We start from the raw sequence: 19,177 nt of genomic DNA on the forward strand, positions 1-19,177 counted from the left end.
GGGGCCGTTGAGGAGAAAAAGCGGCGAGCACATGTGAGCGGCTGTCGGCAGCAGGCCAGACGGCCCGGCGCACAGAAATAACCTCATCGGGTCCTATGAGAGGGTGGGACCACACTGGAAGGCCGGAGAAACAGCTCGTCGGTAGAGTCACGCCCGCCAGAGAACCACGTGCCACGCCATTAGGACGTCTGCACAGCCAGGATGCGGAGGGGGCATGGCCTGCCGGGCCGTACCAAGAGCACAGATTCTCAAGGGGGAGACCTGGCTCCGGGAGCGTGCGCACGCCGACGGCCACGCCCCTACCCCCGCGGTCGCCGAGGGCGGTGGTAGCACCTCAGTGGTGTGGGCTTGCGTTCTGCTCTAGTGCTGGGACTGCTGTCGGACCGTCGGTGGTGAGTTCCTGCGGTCACGGGCGCGGGGTTAGTGAGGTTCGGGCGCCAGAGCTCGGGGTGCCTGGGCTCCGGGGCCCAATGCCTTCCGGTCGCTTCGGCCGCTCAGGCCCTTGGCGCTGGGGCAGGCTCTCTGGCCCGGTCGCTAAGTGTCTCACCCGGCTCTCAAGCAAAGCGCTGCTCTCACATCGGCCCTTCCCGGGGTGGCCTTTCCCCTCAAGCTGACCTCCTGCGGAGGCTTGAGGGCCGAATGTTGAGTCCGGGCGTCAGAGGGCTGGGACTAAGCTACTTTTCCCCTCCAAGCCTCAGTTTCCCCCTGTACAATGAGCCTCGAGGCGGCCAGTTTGGGGGGTAATTCACGTAGGAGGAGCTCTGTGAGTGCGAATGGGACCGAATTAGATCCTATAACATCAAGTGGGCTTAGGGGAGCCGGCCAGCCCGGCCTTTCCTCGGAATCGCTCTGCGTGCGTGCGAGGGCCCGGCATCCCTGAGGGGCAGTGCCTCTCGCGTGCAGGTGCCTTGGCAACAGCAGTGACACTCTTAGGCCGTGGGAGCAATTGGGTAAGAGGTCGAGGTCTCCTAGGCGGCGGCAGGTGGAGTGGAGGTGGGGGCTTTGGGGAACTTGACCTCGACTTTTTGTTTTTTATTTAAGGCGAGTAACCATTCACCATTTTGTAAGCTGGTGACCAATACTGAGGAGTTTGGAGCTATTTCAATGAATGTGACTGCTTCCTCTCTTAGACCCCAAAAATGCAGCCTTCCCCTCCGAGCTTGGCCACGCTTAAGAATGGTGCTAATCCTAGGAGAGACGGGGCTAGAGTGGATGGTCCTGGATCTGAGTCTTGGCACATTGGCAGGACGTTAACTTCTGGAGCCTCTGTTTCCTCCTCAGTAACAGAGATAGTGAAACAGCCCACCTTGCTAACTCCACAGGGTTGAGGTTCTGAGGATCAAAAGGGTCTCGGAGAAAGGGTGACCTTGAGAACTGTCACTTTTTTAAGCTGAGCAAACTAACCCACTGGTATCCATTGTCCTCGCAGCACAATGCTGTAATTCCTGTTGTTTGAGGAGAAGCTATTGATTCATTAACCACTCACAAGTTCTGCCTACACAAATCTCCCTTGAGTGGTTGTGGGGTTGACTTGATCAGGGAAACAGCCCCAAAGTCTCAGTAAAGCAGAGAACTTGGAAGGGATCACTTTTCTTTGTGTACCTCTAAGGAGTTCTTATTTTCTTTTGAGAGAGTGGTCAGTTCTTGAGCTTCTCATGATTTTCATATCTCTGATATGGTAACTGAAAGCTTAATCCTTGTCTCAAGTGTCCAAAAACCAAGTCTGCATTTCAGAGAATGGAATATTAACTTCTAGTTGGGCTGTGATGCTGAAAACTTCAGAGGGATCTTAACTCTCCAAAATTCTTCATGTCTATCACTAGAAAAAAAGGACAGGTAGATTTGAGATAAAAAGAGCTCCAGGGATGTACTTCAGCACCTGGAATAGCAGCATTGACTTGCAGTCAGGCAGGTGAATATCCCTCGGTGGTATGATTTTGTAATCAGTTACAGATGTCAATTGCCTGACGAACCTGAAATTTTAGAACCTGCTAGTGACTGGATTGATCTTCCCTTAACCCCTTGAAAATCAGAATCTGAGTTAGGTAAGTCCATGTTCTCTTTGATCGACTATTTAAAATTGGAACTGCTTGTTCTGAAAATGTTATGTAAATCCAGAACATTCATTTGTTAAACCCATGGGACATTTCAAGTTAATAAGAATTTAGCTCTTATGCAACTTTTTTCTCCTGATGGAGCTTCTGCAGTTGTAGACCTTTCCTGGTTCACAAGAGCCCAGCTTCCTCTGCAGTATCTTCCACTTCCTAGTGCTTTAAGAAGGAGCAGAGCACTGAATTGGGAGTCAGGGAACCTAAGTTCAGCTCTGGCACTAGCACTATGTGCCTCAGTTTAGTGCTTTGGGATTTAAAATCAGAAAAAAAGTGAAATGGAGAATTATTTTTCATAAAAATGTATTTTTTTCTATTTACAAAATATTAAGTGCTCATTATTTTAAAAACTATCACAGAAACATGAAATATAATGAACATCCCTGATAGCCTTACTCTGAGACAAAAAATCACCACCAGTGGTGTATTATGTATTCTCCAGATTATTTTTTCCATATATAAAGACATTTATTATTTAAATTTTAAACTTAAAATAACAGAAGTTGTTGACTAAACACAAAACTAAGATGAAACTAGTGATACTGTTCTGAGACTTGCTTTTAATTACTTAACATGATGCATTTTTAAATCACTATGTAGAGATCTGCCTCATTCTTTTTTAAACCTCATTCTTTTAAAAATGACGGAATATTTCAGTAACCAGTATTACTGAAAAAAATATATGTGGTTTGCATCTTTTTGCTATCATGAATTTTGCCTGAGTAGTCTTGTTCTTTATCTTGTGCAATTAAATATTTTTAATATCTTGTGCAAAATATTTTTGCATAATGAATTCTTGTAGTTGAAGAGGTGGAACAATGTTAATGAGCTTTTAAATGTGTTCATTGAACAAATATTGACTGTTTTGGTACTATAGAAGTGACTGAAACAGACTAATCTCCCATGGATCTGATCTAGTGGAGGGAGACAAACAACACACATAATTTGTCAAATGGTGATAAATAATTTGGGATTTAACTTTTTATTTTATGTCAGATTCATTTAAAAATTAAAATCAGAAAAAATGAAATGGAGAAATGACTTATAAAACTGTATCTTTTCTGTTTAAAAAAAAATTTAAGTGCTCATTATAAAGACTGTTAAAAAATATCCAATATAGATAGTGAATGTCCTTCATAGCCTTACACTGAGACTTTTTTTTAGTGGAGAAAAATAATATAGGGGAGAGAGAGAGGAGAGGGAGATATAGATTGACTGTAGAAATGGTATGACTTTAAATATTAATGGATATTGCCAAACTCTCCTCCAAAAACGATACCTTGTTATGTTCCCACCAACAGAGTCTCATTGTGTTTTAATTCATAGTTCTAAGACCACTTGTGAAGACTAACTGCTAATGGCAGAGATGCTATTATATTAGGAAAATTTTATGCAGATTCTGTACTAAGTTTGTATTATGTGTGCATATGGGTGTGTGTAGAGACTCATACATACATACATACATACATATTTTTTAAGTTCTTCTGATGGCCCCAAAAGGCTGGTGTTTCCTTGCCCATTTCACAGCTAGGGAGGGATCTCCGAGATGAAATCACTTGCTCAAGGCTGTGAGGGTGAAGCTGAGCCCTCACTCCTCTTTTTGTGCTGTATTTCATTTTTGACTGGAGAGGAGTAGTTCGTTTGTTTCTTTGTTTGGGTAGAAGAGAAATTTCTTAATACATATAAATACTTAATAATATGATTGCTCTTCTTCACTTCCAGTACCACAAAGCACAAGTAAGTATGTCTCTGTGTTGTATGTTTCACTATACATTTCATTATAGTGTAAGTAACATAAATGAAATGAGTATCTGATAGAGGTAGAAAATATTATTGCTTTTTTTTTATATAGGCTACAGAATAAAACTTGTTTTCCTGTACAGTTGTGTTATCTGGCATTTGATAGAAATTTAGAGCCACTGGGCAAGTGGGGAGAAGCTCCAACGTCAGAGGCAGCTTAGCAGCTTATACAAACAGCGGGGTTCTATGCCAGGCCTTACTTTCTTCATCCATGAAGTGGGGAATGAAGGCCTGCTCCACCTGTCTCCTGGAACTGCTCAGGAGGTGTTTATTTTTCTGCAGTTAATGCTCCCTGTTATTGGCATTGTTTCTATCCCTGTGGAATGAATGACACTTAAAAAACATATTTGACCCTCTGGATCTAAGCTTCAGTGTTTAAGGCCTAGTTCAGGCACTTGAGAACTTTTCTGGGGAGAACAAACATAACAGTAAACAATTAGAGCCTGTTGAGTTCATTCTTGAGATAATGCATGTGAGGTACTTATCCTTGGTGCTGAGCACTTCTGGGGAGCACTCAGAAAAAGCTGCCTTTGTGTGTGTGTGTGGGGGGGGTCACGTGAGACTCCACAGAGAAGGTGACATTTGAGTTGGGTCTTGGAGGGTAGATAGAAATTAACAGCCCACTAAGGCATCCCCCTCTGGGAGGTGTAGGGTGTAGGTTGCATGAGGCTTGGAGCAATTGGGACTTCTCTGAAGGAAGCTCGTGAACCATACTAAGTGATGGGAAGGCTTTTAAATAGGTCAGTGACGTGACCAGCACAGAAGTGTTTTCTTATATTGGGTTTTCAGACTTTCTTCTTGCTCCAATGTCTTTCTTTCTGGGTGAATTCATTATTTGGGAAACTCACTCTGCTGAATCTGTATCATACCATTTTAGAGCTCTGCATCCTAAAAGTGTTTTTCTTTCCCCAACCCCCTCCCCAAGTGAGGTGTTTATATTAGTTGTGTACCTGGTGGTGTGTGTGTGTGTGTGTGTGTGTGTGTGTGTGTGTGTGTGTGTGTGTAAGAAAGGAGCAGAGGAGTCTCATGGGCAAAGAGTCCATGGTTCTTTGCAGGCTGGTAGTTACTGTTGCTTGGGTCCATTGGAGCCAAGTTCATCATCCCATTATGCCTGATATTGGTTGGCAACTTGGTTAACGTTTTGGGTATGTTTTGAACAAAGCACCTGAGGGGGCCTGATCCTTCTTTTGGGTGGCTTGTGCAGAAACCTCTGGATGTAGAGGGCTTATTTATTTAACTTATAAAAAAGCGACAATGTGGGGGAAAATAAAAGAATTATCCTTTATTTGGAGTGCTAGAGAGTGAGGCATTCTAATTTCCTTTGCACAGAGTCTGTACACAGCTGAGAGATTATACAAATGCTTCCCAGAAATTAATCAATTTCAAAGGCTAAGCTAGAATATAATAATGGGCCAAACTGTGGTGCCGTGAACTGAGAACTGTTTCTTAGAGAACTGGGTTCTTTAGGAGACATCTCGTGGTAGGAAAATAAAATGGAAAAAGTTGACTTTTGTCTCCTTGGTTGTAGTAACGGAGGAAGGTGGACTCTGTGGGGTGTGCCCTCTGATGTATGACTTACGTAATTCTAGGTGAAATTTATGACTTATATTTAGTCATTTTTTTATCTTCCCTAGCTTTATCTTCATTGCCTTTTCCTGTGGTCCCGCCCGCCCCACCCCTTTGTCGAGCTCAGTCTTCCCTGTCCCCTCTGCCTTTTGTGCTTGTATAAGAACACCGTGATCTTGCAGTATGTTTCATCATTGCGTTGGGTAGGCTGGGTCTGTAAAAGGTTTGAAGGCTGGGTAGGAGCACATGGACTCTTGCTCACCTCTAAACCCACATATGTTGACTCTGTATCTGTAGGTCACTTGAGTTGGTTTTCAAAACTGCAAACAGAGTTGACGGTTCTTGAGTACACAGGAGAATGTATTAGCCAATTGTTCCCAGGACTTCCAGGGATGGGGTTTAGATTGGGACACATTCTAGGTATCACATCAGAGATTTGTGCTTTTGTGAAGAATAGCTTTTGTTGGTTTCAGTTAAGGGTTTCAGAACCTTTACAATCATTTAAGAAACCAGGCAGTGTTATCTGGACATGTTGGATGCAGTCCCCTAATGTGATCTGTAAACTCTAAAAGGTCATTTAGCATGACAACAGAGATTAAAAAAATGCATCCTGCCTACCTGAAACACCCACCAGCAAGGTCCATACCCCTGTTAGTGACCTCACCATCTTCCTGGTCTCTGAAGCTTTAAGGACAAATGACATCTGTCCCTTTTCCCTCTTTTCATTTTGGGTTTTTGCCACCATGCAGTCCTGTCACTTTTTAGTTTTTGAGTCTCTTTCCACTGCCATGGTCTTATTGTAGCCCTTGTCATTTCCTGGTTGCACTAGACCCCTTACTGGCCTCCTGAGTTCATAATTCCTCCTCCCTGATTCTCTACACCTCCTCTCAAGACCTGCCCATGGTACCATTTCTAGATTGATCTCGAAGCACTGCTTTTATCATCCCTCCTTTGCTCAAGAATTTATAGTTATTCTCACTGCCTTATTATTTTGTTGTCTTCTTCCCTTCTCTACTTCCATAATGGATATAGCAGTGGCTATAATAAAAGGAGTCCAAATCTCTCTCTCTCTAATGGCAATATGGTTAGAGTAGAATGTGAATTCAGTGAGGACTGGGAACTTCCCCGTCATTTCCACAGGTATAAGCCAATGTGTACAACAGTGCCAGGTGTAAGGTAGACACTCAGTGAATACTAACTGGGTGAATGGAGGAATAAATGGATGAATTAATGATTATGGCTTCTCTCTCCCATGGTACTGCTAAGCTTTCTCCTGCATATTGACTGTCAGTATTGGGTCTGATCTGTATTTTTCGAGATTATTCTAAGGTGCCATGTAAACTTATTGTAGGATTTCAGTTTTCCATCCATTTTAAATGTTTTAAGTTCTTCCCACAATTGATAGTTTATTTAATAGTTAATTTAATAATTAATTATTTTATACTTGAAGAAGAGAAAGAATTTGGGTACTTTTCATAGCATTCTGTCTTTCTAGATATTTCTGGATCAGTTACCTGGATACCAAAACATGAATAAATTTATTTATTTTTTAAAAATCTAATGAATAAAAGGGGTCTAGTTTAACCTTTGAGTGTTGTATGTCAGGTCCTGTGCTGGGTGTTTTATGTCTCATGTGATGATCATAACACTGAGGATGGTCGGCGAGGGGACTGAGGCTGAATAAGTCATGTGCTGGGGGCCCCATGGTGTGTAAGTAGCACATCTGGGTTTTGAACCATGGTCTTTTGACTTACAAGGACCACGTTCTTTCATGGCTCAACTGAATTTTAAGTTTGTTGAATTTCAAGGCCCACACTCTTCTCAGCAAAACCAAAACCATGGAAAAAAGTAGTAATTGAGAGAAGGACCCTGGGAGGCAGATAATTGTGCCAAAAAACAGTCAAGGGAAGTTATTGTGATTGAGCACAAAACTCAGCTCAGAGCTTCCTAGAAGGCAAGACAAAGGATGGGTTTTGCATAGCAAACATTACTGAAAAAGGGAAGCAGATCAGTTTATTCCAAGAAGCAATTTTCCCTGGGCCTTCATTGAATAAGGCAGTAGGCAGCAGCCTCACAAGCGTTTGTAGAGCACCTCGTGTGTACGAGGCCCTTTTTCGAGGTGCTGGGACTGCACTTGTGTGCAGACAGGACTGATAGGGTAATGATAGCTTAGGTCAGGGTGGAGGGAATGTTCTAAACAGAAGAGCATGACCCACAGGTAGCCTTCCTGGGACCCGCTTGGGTAAGTGCTGAGAACTTTAGGCTCTAGTATAATAGTATAATAGTATAATGGTATAATAGTAAGGGCAGATCTTTGGGGGATGGGAGCAAGAGAATAGACTCAGAGTGATGTATTTTATCAGGCAGGGATAAAGCAGGAGAATCTGGGAGAGTGAATGGGGAGAGACCTTTTGCCAGAGGTAGGAGGCAGATAGTCCATAGTAGAGGTCCTGAGGTTCTTAGCACATCTCATATGCAGTGTCCTGCCATTTTGCTATGAAAGTTGAAAAGTCTGGCTTGGGTTCTTGCCTGTTAGTGGGTGACTGTAAGCAGAGCCAAGACTTCTTAGAAGGCAGCAGTGGTTCCGTTCAAATGCTCCTGGCTGAAGGGCTAGCGTGCTGTACCATCAAGTGTAGTGTTGACTGTGGTGTGAAAGATTTTGTTGATTCAATCATTGAGCAAATATCTATCTATCTATCTATCTATCTATCTATCTATCTAGACACACACATACAGAGAAAGAGAGAGAGAGAGAGAGAGAGAGAGAGAGAGAAAAAGAGAGAGAGAGAGAGAGAGAGAGAGAGGAAACGAACCATGTTATGAAAGAGAACCATGTTATGCCAGGTCTCTTGAGCACCAGCGGAACCAAAATACAAACTAACTCCAGCCAGATGGCAGCTTTCCAGGGGTTATTTAATTGTGAGTAATACTGTTACCTGATGGTACAGCCAAGATGTTAACTGCAAAATGAACTCCAGGTCATTCAGTGAAGCAACTTCTATCTTTAACTTTGCCTTGTCCTAAAAAGATTCAGAAGGGCATGCAAATGAGTGGCTCTGACGCCACTTAGCCTGGGTTTGAATCCTAGTTCAGCCACGTCTCTCAGTTCCCTGACTTTGGGCAAGGACTTTAACCTCTGTGATACCTATACCTCAGAGGGCTGTTGTAAGAATGAAATGAAATAGTAGAATGTCATAGTGTAAATGTTTAATACATGTTAATTATTGTTATAATTAACACTTGGAAAAGATAGATGAGGCGAATAGAAAATGATGGGGGGTGGGGAGGGCAGGACCCAGGGCTAAGGATAATGTGTGGCTGCTAGAGGCTTTTTTGATTTGTTCAGTTTCTTGATGTCCAGAGCAAAGAGGGGAAGATAAGTCAGGAATGGGGAGTGACTGCTAATGGGTATGAGGTTTCTTTATGGGGTGATGAAGCTGTTCTGGAATTAGTGGTGATGGTTGCACGATGGGTGAATATTCTGAAAACCACAGAATTGCACACTTTAAAATGATGACTTTTATGGTATGTGAATTATATCTCCAGTTTTAAAAATCTGGTTTATAGGTCAAGAGTCTTTGACCAGCTGGACTCCCACTAGTTCTGCCACTGGCTACCTATTACCTTGAGTGAGCTCTGCCTATCTGCAACAGACGTGCTTACTGTTCTCTGCATATTTCTGTGCTTATCTACATTTCTTATCCCTCTTGAAGTTAACTTAGGCTAATGGCCTGTGAGAGGGAGTGATGTGTGTCACTTCTAGCCTGAAGCACTTAAGAGATGGTCCTGAGCCCTCCCATAGTCTTCTCCCCATCACAACAACCCTAGAAGTTATACATTGAGGTAGTGAAATCATAAGGAAAAAGCTGCTTGAACTCCCCAGTCCCCTTATGGAGGCCAAGTGCCAAGCAGAGTCACCTTGCCTACGCTGGACATTGCATAAAGTTATGTGTTAGGCCACTTTCGGTGTGGATTGGTGCTCAGAGGAGGACACCTTTTCCCAGTCCTGTGACCTGGAGAAATGTCCTCATTGCCTCTCACACAGGTGCGCTATGTGATGTGGTGGGTATCCTCTCTACCAGGAAGCCACAGCAGGTGCAGTGGTGTAGAGGTTCTTATAACCCACCTACATCCTCACATCTTGCTGCAGCCTACATAGCTCTCCTGGCAGTGTCTGTCAGAGGGTACATTACACTATCAGCCTCAGGAGCATCTTGTGTGACCTACTGTACCTCTCCCAAATGACAGCATGGTATAATGCCAGGCCAGTGCCAGAGGATTTTGTTTCCTTCTCCCTAAAAAGACATGGATGGGGCAATAAGAAACTGTCATCAGCTAATGGTTGAGTGCTGATGCACTGTCTTGTAAATGGAGTGTAATAATTGTGGATGCTTTATAGACACCACAAGAGAGTCCTCTATCACCATGGCATCTGATTATTACTGACTTGTTCATGTTGTTGTGACTGTTTAATAACCCTGCTAAAATGGTTTGGAATTGTTCACGCCAGAGCAAACAGGTGAGTTTGGATTAAATTGCCGTCGTCGTTCTGATCTGGCCAGTGGAAGTTTGCAGTGGCTGATCAGATGTTGTCTAATGATGGTAGAAAATGGGGACAGAGGGGTACTGGGTTTGGCAGGAGTTCGGAGTCCTAAGCTATGTGCTCTTAAAGGCTAGAAGAGCTGTTGCTGTACCTTATATAGTCATTCAGACCCTCTGAGCACTCTGCTGTGCCTGACCTTTGCCGGGCACTGTCTTCTTCCGTCTCCCTCGCTGTCCGTTCCCACCCTCAGTTTCTTTAGTGAGAGGGATTTGTATTGCATCAGCATCTGCTATTAAGTGACCTGACCTAAATGTAAATTAAAGCTTTCCTGTTTGAAATCAAGGTAAACTGATGAAGAATGTTTGAAAGACAATGTATTCAAACTCTACTTACTGCTGTTGGCACTGGTTCTTCCAGGTCCAGCCCAGCCTGAGGCAAATCTCTGGGCAAGTCCTCTGATAGGTACCTGAATTGGACAGACTCTGAGAGTTCTGGATCTCAGAACCCAGACTCTTACTTCCCTTCAGAAAAGGTTGGGTTTCTCCAGAGCTTTTGGGCTGTACCGCATCACATTTCTCTAAACTCTTAAGGAAAGCAGGAGCTTTTGAGAGTCACCTATATTGGCTTCCAGGGGCCCAAGCTGAAGTACTCTGCCTCTTACCTGCATTCTCCTAGTTTGAACACACCCAGTTCACTAAGCATAAAACAGAACAATAGTTAACTTTTTTCCTTATACGAGTGTCACACACCAGGCACGTCTATTGTCTCATATAATTCTGGTAACAGCCCCTGTGAGGTAGGTAGTATTATCTCTGTTTTCTAAATGAAAACACTGAGGTGCAGAGAGATTTCAAGGTTCGTATATGTGCATGACTGTAAATGTTGTCATGACATAAAGAGTTTAAATGTATGATGTTTTCAGACATAGATCATGTGTAAGTGATTATTGAAATGTGCTTCCCCAGGACTCTGATTCTTATTTTCAGGGTCATCCACTGCCCTGCCTTGACAACCTCCCCTCCAGATATCACACCAAGGAGGGCTGGTGAGGGGGCCTGGCCGGCGGGGCGCTGAGAAGCAAGTGGAGAGCTGAGCAGTGGATCTCTATGTCCCCGTGTTGGTGTGTGGATGCAGCTCTGGGCCAGTACCTCCTACTGCACGCCTTCCCCACTTTATACCACAGAGGATCTCATTTGCTGGGAATGGTTTCCGTTGCTGAGACGGTCTGCCTGGTCTGCACATTCTCCCTGGTTGCTTCTCTTTGCCCCACCTTCTGTTCTACCGATGGTGTCATGGCCTCCCTTGAGTGCTTACTGATTCTTGTATTTAGTTTTAGTTCTTTTTTTTCCCTAACTTGTTTCCCTCACAGGCTTCTCTTTTTTCTCCAGGTTAGCAGTGTGTCTTGCAGAGGGAGAGCTGCAAAAAAATGTTGAAAATAAATTGCTTTTTGGAAAAATAATTTGATGAGTTAATCAAGAGCCTTAAAAATACTTATTTCCTTTGATCCAGAAATATTTCTAAGATAAATTCAGAAACTATTTTAAGGAAATAAACAGTTGCCCAAAGATTTATTTTGAAAGATATCAATCATCGTGTTTATCATGGCATTATTTGTAACAGTGAAAATATTCTGTAAATGATGCTATATTTATAGGCTGGAATAACATTTGAGAATTTATAATGTTCACAAATTAATAAGTGAAAAATGCAAGACAGAATTATATGTAATATGAAACCAGTGATGTTAAAAATAAATATATTTTAATATACGTATAAAAAATGAGTAGAACAAAAATAGTAGGTGTTTGGATTGTGTTTTTTTTATATTTTTGAATATAGCATATTTTCTTCAGTAAGCATATATTTCTAATTTCTCTGAAATAGTTTCATATTGTCAGAAAAGTTGCAAAAATAGTGCAAAGAATTATTGAAAACTCTTCACTCAGAATCCTTAAATATTAACATTTCACCATGCTTACTTTATTATTTTCACTATTTTTTTCCCCACATTTTTTTTTTGTTTGTTTGTTTTTTAGGCGAGGCAACCCTTGGTTGACCTCACAGATTGCAAGGACCTTGTCAGCTTACAATCCCTTATTTATTTTTTATTTTTTATTTACTTTTTATGCCTACAGCTCCTGGTCTTCTTAGGTAGTCTCCCATCCAAGTACTAACCAGGCCCGACCCTGTTTATCTTCCGAGATCAGACGGGATCGGGCTTGTTCAAGGTGGCATGGCCATAGACCACATCTTTTTCTTAACTTACTTTAGCTGGGTTCCCCAAGTCCCCAATCCCTGGGCTGCGGACTGGTACTGGTCTGTGGCCTGTTTGGAATTGGGCTGCACAGAGCAGGAGGTGAGCAGCAGGCAGGCAAGCGAATGAAGCTTCATTTGTATTTGCAGCCGCTCCCCAGCACTACTAGCATCACTGTCTCAGCTCCACCTCAGATCATCAGGCATTAGATTCTCATGGGAGCAATTCTTTTTGGTCCCTGGTACCAAAAAGGTTGGGGACCGCCATACTTGATAATAAGTTGACAATACTGTGCTCATTTAATGCTTCACTGTTTATTTTCTAAAATTCAAGAACATTTTCTCACATAACCATAGCACAATAATATCAGGAAATTAATGTCAGTAACAATATTTTGTCTAATTGTAGAGTTTATTCAAATTGCCATTAATGTATTATAGCAACAGAAAAATCTTTTTTTCCACCGAGTCCAAGATCGCATTTAGCTTTAACCACTCCAGTTTCCTGTGATCTGAAGCAGTTCCTCAGTCTTTTTTTGTTTTTCAGGACCTTGACATTTTTCAAAAAGTCAGGCCATTTCTTTGTAGAATGTCCCTCAATTGGGATTTGTCTGATGTTTCCTTACAATAAGGTTTAGGTTGTGTATTTTTGGCGGGGTATCACAGAAATGGTATTGTGTCCTTAGAGCACAATATTAGGTGGCAGGTGTTGTCCCTTTGTCCCAATATTGGAGTTGTTAACTTTGATCACTTGGTTATGGTGATATCAGCCAGGTTCTCCACTATGAAGTTCTATTTTTCCCTATGTAATCATTAAGTTTCTCATCAAACTTTCATCCTCAAGTTTTAGCATTTGTGATTCTTGTCTGAAACAGGTATTACTATGGTAATTGCCAGTTGGTAATTTTCTAAGTCTTTCATCCCTTCTACAGTTATATGTTGGCATTCTACTGTGAGAAGTAACTTTCCATTTTCCCCCTTGTATTTATTCATTTATATATTAGCGTTGACACATAGGTTATTCTTTTATCCTATGGGTTATAATCTGTCACTAATGGTCTTTATTTTGATGCTCAAATTGTCCTACATTTGGCTGGTAGGAACCCCTCCCCCCCCCAATTTCTATGTCCTTTTGACACGTCCCCATCATTCTTCAAGCCCTTCCTTACTCTTTGGCAAAGCAAGGTGGTCCAGGTTCATTCACTACATCTGCTCCAGTTCTGGAGTCCTGGAAGGAACCCTGGTTCTTTTTTGATGGAGAATGGTGTATAGAAACCAAGATCTGGGTGCTAGATGGCTCCTTGCTCCTGGGATATCATTGCTTCTAGGCCTTCTCAGCAGACAGAACTAGGAAATACACGTAATTTCTGTATCTATCTTTATATATTAAATGCGTCTATCTATATACACATTTCTGTATCTGTCTTTATATATTAAAAAACCATTGTGCATACTGATACCTCCAATTTCAGGGTTCATTTCTTGTCCTCTCTTTCCATATTTGTAGCTCCCTTCTTCAACAGTAAGAAATTTAGCAGCCATGTTATTTATTTTTAATTTCAGAAGTAACACATGAATGTCAGCTATCTCATTATAGAAACATAGGCAAAGCAAAGGCTCCTTTATATACCCATCACCCAATCATATTCTAGACATTGCAGAAATCACTATTGTACATCTCTTCCTGGATCATTTTCTGGAGAAATATCTAATTTTTCTTTTGTTTAATTAATGGTTTCATAATGAGAATATCACTTTCTTTTTTATTTAATATATTTTGGCAGTCTTTCAGTACCATTGAAAGACTGCGAGTCTTTCAATGAGAGTACCATTATTAGTTCTATCTGATTAAAAAGCTGCATTGCATTCTATTATTTGGAATTGAAAACACAAGTATCTGATTTGAGGCTGACACAAGCAGCACTATGGTGCACGTGTCACTGCGATCAGCGAGAGCCACATTCTGAGAAGAGAATCACTGGACCCGAGAGCCTGGGTGTGTTTTTTTTTCCCCCCATAAGAAAACAGCTTTAAAATATTTTTCTGATTAGATAAATAATAACATGCTCATTATTTTTTAAAAAGCAAATTAAAAATTTTAAATTAAGTGTGAAAAAATAAACTCACTCTTGAGATAATATTTCTGTGACAGCCCTTTCACATATCATCTTATGCATATACATACATAAATGCTGTTACAGCACTGGGGCCATAGCACCTACGGTGTTGTATTGTGGACAGTTACTTATTTTGCAGTGTAACTTATGTACAGTAAAATGCACAAATCTTCAGTGGACCACTTCATGAATTTTTACATGGATAAACTCCCCTGTCAATACCTGGTCAAGATAGTGTACATCAACCGGCCAGAAGCTTCCCTTTTGTCACCCCCTACTCATGACCTTTTCTCCAAAGGTAACCACTATTCTGATGTCTATCACTGTAGATTACTTTTGTCTGTTCCTTTTTTTAAAATTAATTTTTTTTGAGGTTTTTGTTGTTGTTGTTCGCCTCTTTAATTCCCCTCCACCCCCACCCCCACTTCCACCCCTGACCTATGGATGTTGCCATTTCCCTTTAAGAACTGGATCTCTGAAGGCGGTACGTCTCCTCCCACATGCTCAGGGCATCACCCAGGGCCTGGCACACCTGGGGCGTGGTCCGTGGCTCCACTTGGGGTGCGAACCCAGGACCTCCTGCGTGTAAAGCAGACATGCTAATCACTACACTATGGAGCCACCCCCAAAATTAATTTTTTTAATTGAAGAAATGATTGAAATTTTTTTTTCCTTTTTTCTTTTTCTTCCCTCATCTACCTCCACTTTTGTCTGTTCTTGAAGTTAAACTATAAATAGTTGGTACTCTTCTATGTAAGAGACTTTTCTGTGTTTGGCTTCTCTTAATTCAACATCATATCTTTGAGATTCATCCATGCTATTGCATGTAGCAATAGTTCAGTCTTTTTCTTAGCTGCAAGTACTTAATACTTTTGTTGTTGTTTACTTCTTATTCAGAATTTTTAATAGTAATTATAGCCACATTTATTACATCATATACTCTGTGCTGGGCATTATTTTAAACTCTTTATAAGTTCAGTTTATTTAATACTCACAATAACCCAATGAAGTGGGAAAACATACTATAATAACATGTCCTCAACCCTTTATCAGGTTGAAGTAGTTCCTTCTTATTTCTAGTTTACCAAGTGTTTCATCATGAATAGATGTTGAATTTTGTCAGATGCTGTTTCTCCATTATAAGGTGATTGTACAGGTTTTTTAAGCCTGTTGATACAGTGAGTTACATTGTGTTTGAATATTGAACCAACCTGTATTCCTGGAGTAAACTCCATTTGATCATGATTTAGTAGCCTTTTTATATGTTGCTGGATTTAATTTGCTAATGTTTTAGATTTTGCATCTATGTTTATGAGGTATGTTGGTCTGTAGTTTTCTTTTTCTTTCTTTTTTTTTTTTTTGTTGTCTCTGGTTTGAGTACTGAGGTAATACAGGCCCCATAAAATGAATTGGGGAGTCTTCAATTTTCTGCCAGATGTTGTATAGAATTGGTATTATTCCTTTCTTAAATGTTTGATAGAATTTACCAGTGAAGCTGTCTGCTCCTGGCGTTCATATTTGGTGAAAGTTTTAACTACTAATTTGAATTCTTTTAGAGAACTCAGGTTATCTATTTTTCTTGGGCGAACACTGTAGTTTGTGTCTATTAAGAAATTTGTCCATTTCATCTAAGTTATCAAGTGTCAGCATATTCTTGTTTATAATTTCCCATGTTATCCTTTTAATGTCAGTGGACTCTAATGATGTCTCCTTTTTCATTCCCTGTGTTTGTAATTTATGTGTTCCCCCCGGCCCCCCATCGCCGATCGGCTTGGCTAGAGAATGATCCTGTTTGAAGGCAATATATGTATCAAGAGTTATGTAAATTCGAATCTAGTTGCGAATTTAAGGTTTTTTGTTTTGTTTTGTTTTGTTTTGTTTTGTTTTTTAAAGAGAAAAGCTTTGTGTTTAAAGATGCTTTTATTAATATTATTTAGGGAGGAAATCAGAATGGAATTCAGAAACAGATACACATTTTAATTCAAGCCCTACCACTTACCAGCTGTGTGACCTCCCACAAACCACTGAAACAGATCTGAGCATTGATCTCATCATTTAGAAGGAAATAATAGTAACTTCAGTGTAAGACAGCTGAGACATTAACATACATACACCCAAGAAGTACCAGGCCCAGTGCTTGCTTATAGAGGTCATCCACTGCTACAGTTACTTAGCAAAGTGAGGAACTGGAAACAATGCTGCTAAATTTGCCCATTTGTGGAGGGTTCCTCTGTTTTCCTGGGGCCGGTTACTCACTTCTTCTTTATCCCCACAGCACTTTGAACACATTTTATTGTGTTTCTCACATTTGACTGCAGTGTTTTCTTTGTTTCCTTGACCAGATTGTGAACTAGGGCCATGTTTTTCTCATCTTTTCTCCCTCATGTCCATATGTATTTACGTGATCAAAAATATTTCAATGAAGAATAGAGAAGTAGTTAAGTAAATAATGGTAAATCAATGGACTATTGGGCAGCCAAAGAAAATGTCATTATAAAGGATCCTCTAGCAACATGAAAAAATGTTTTACAAAGTAGAATATATTTTATCTGTTTTTTGTATGAGTCTATGTATACGTGTATGTATAGTACATGTATGGAAAAAATGAAGGATAACTCTAGAGAGACATAAAAATTTGAGCAGAGGGAGATAAGGCTGGGAAGTGGTAAGTCCCTTGTCACTGGAGGCTATGCAGGGAGAGGCTGGTCTTCCTGACACAAATGGTGGTTGAGGTGCCTGGGTCGGGGGGCCCAAGAGTCCGGCATTTCTTTTCCTGTTACAGTTTGCAGGTATGAAATCTTCCCTCTTGGAGCTAGGAGGAGCAAGGAAAATACCATCAGGGAGCAGCATCTGTATCTGTACAGACTGAGTTGGATTTTAAAAGACATAACATGGACGCAATGATGGTGTGTTTGGGGGAGCCAGAAGGCCGTTTACCCTGGAAGAAGCTCCTTGCGAAAGCTGAGAGCCAGCTTTATGTGAAGCACAGACTGCTCTTGGGACCAGTTTTTTAATTGAAAGAGTTAGTACTTCCCCATTCTTGTTTTTTTTCAGAGGCCTGCCCTAAGTCTTCCCATTTCTTCTCTTTCCTGAGTCCGTAGGATATGCTGTGGGGGTCGCATATCACCGTGTACAATGTCTGCCCTTGCTTTCCATAGCTCATTTAATGTAAACTAGAAGTGTGTGTGTGTGTGTGTGTGTGTGTGTGTGTGTGTGTATTCAAAGAGTTCAGTAAAAGAGATACAGGAATCAGTATTTAAGTATTAATTCAGGTCAGAGACTTGGAGTTTTTCCTGGCATTGTCACCAAACAGCCAATTCAGTTTAATGAACATTAATTTAGTTGGTCTGTGTCCCAAGCCCCCGGGTGTCAGACACTCTCTGTCATTAAACCCAGATTACCCAGCCTTCTGTTGGCACATCTGCTGTGATGGGGGGCCATGCCTCACCTCCCAGTAGCTCATTCTCTTTCCAGACGTCTTTGACAGAAAGTTCTTAGGGAGTATGTATGTCTCTGCTTTCCATTACCAGGCCCCACTTCTGCACTCTGGGCTGCTCCCTCCTGTTTTTCTCACTACTCAAAGAATTGATCAGCTGCCTCTGAATCTTTTCTTTAGGGTATTAAACCTTTCCAGTACCTTTACTGTCTCTCATGTGACATGTTTTTGGGAATGCTCCATCCTGGGGACTTGTTCTGATTGTGTGCCAGTTTGTCTTTGACGCTAAGTGTGGAGCCCATCTGCACCTCTATTAATGAGCCCTCATTGCACATTCACTTCGGGAGGCCGTACGGGCATTGCCCTGCCCCATTCCTGTTTCTGTAAAAGTGGGGGAGAATCATTGTCTGTGCCACAGGCTTGCTGCATGGATGTGCCTTGTGAACTCTGGCATGCCCTGCCTGTGTGTGGAGTGGGGGCGTGTGGGGGTGTGGGGTGGGGTGGGGGTGGGGAGCGTCTGATTGCTCCCTAGGGATTCTTATCACCCCTTATTCCTATGTGCTAGAGGCAGAAGCAGCCTTCAGAAGTGGTCTGCCCAGCACCTGAGAAAACTAAGGCAAGTCCTCAGCTTCCTGTGTTTCTCTTTTCCTTATTTGTATTCAAAATTAATTGAGGCAAAGGAAAATGAACCAGTATGACTTGTGTTAGAAAAACCTAATTCTTCCTCCTGAGTCTCTGCTTTACTTTCACACTACTACCACACTCCCAGCCCTTCATTTTCTGCGACCTCAGCTGGGAATCCCACAATTTAACTCAATAATGACACTCTCTATCTGGAGATAGCGGCAGATCTCACAGGTTCAGTCGCACAAGATTGCTCCCACCCCACTTCAGATGCCAGTTGCAGTCTGGGTTGCCACTTGTGCTTCTGACTGATAGGCTACAAATGGGGTTTCTCACGACCTTATTCTCAGGTTCAATTAATTTGCTAGAATGGCTCAGGAAAACAGTTACTTACATTGACCAGTTTATTGAAAGATTTGATAAAGGATACAAATGAACAGCAGATGAAAAGAAAAGATACACAGGCCGAGGTATGGGAGGGTCTCGAGCACTGAAGCTTCTTCTGTCCCCGTGGAGTTCGAGTGCATCACCCTCTCAGTAGGTAGACTGACCTGGAAGCTCTCCAAATGCCGTACTCTTGGGATTTTAGGGAGGCTTCTTAACATAGGCATGATCAGTTATTAACTCCATTTCAGTACTTCTTTTCTCTCTGGAGAGTGGGAGTGTGGGGCTAAAAATCCCAAGCTTCTAATCATGGCTTTTGAGTTTTTGGTGACCAGCCCCCATCCAG

General features: G+C 41.7%; 1 protein-coding gene and 1 pseudogene across 2 annotated transcripts in view; one reads left to right on the forward strand and one right to left on the reverse strand.

Moving 5' to 3' along the window:
* Positions 1–242: 242 nt before the first annotated feature.
* The window catches only part of LOC105299692 (NADPH--cytochrome P450 reductase), a 60,039-nt gene continuing 41,104 nt past the window's right edge, over positions 243–19,177 (forward strand). Inside the window, exons 1-2 of one of the 2 annotated variants that reach the window (XM_023537546.1) lie at positions 330–392; positions 17,170–17,409. The gene's annotated coding sequence lies outside the window, so the exon portion shown is untranslated. Of the gene's footprint in view, positions 393–17,169; positions 17,410–19,177 lie in introns of both variants that reach the window. The other variant, XM_011371540.2, reaches the window with a different exon arrangement.
* On the reverse strand, positions 12,144–12,262 carry LOC111746547 (annotated as a pseudogene).

The sequence above is a fragment of the Pteropus vampyrus genome, unplaced genomic scaffold, assembly GCF_000151845.1.
Source record: "Pteropus vampyrus isolate Shadow unplaced genomic scaffold, Pvam_2.0 Scaffold193, whole genome shotgun sequence".
Lineage (NCBI taxonomy): Eukaryota > Metazoa > Chordata > Mammalia > Chiroptera > Pteropodidae > Pteropus > Pteropus vampyrus.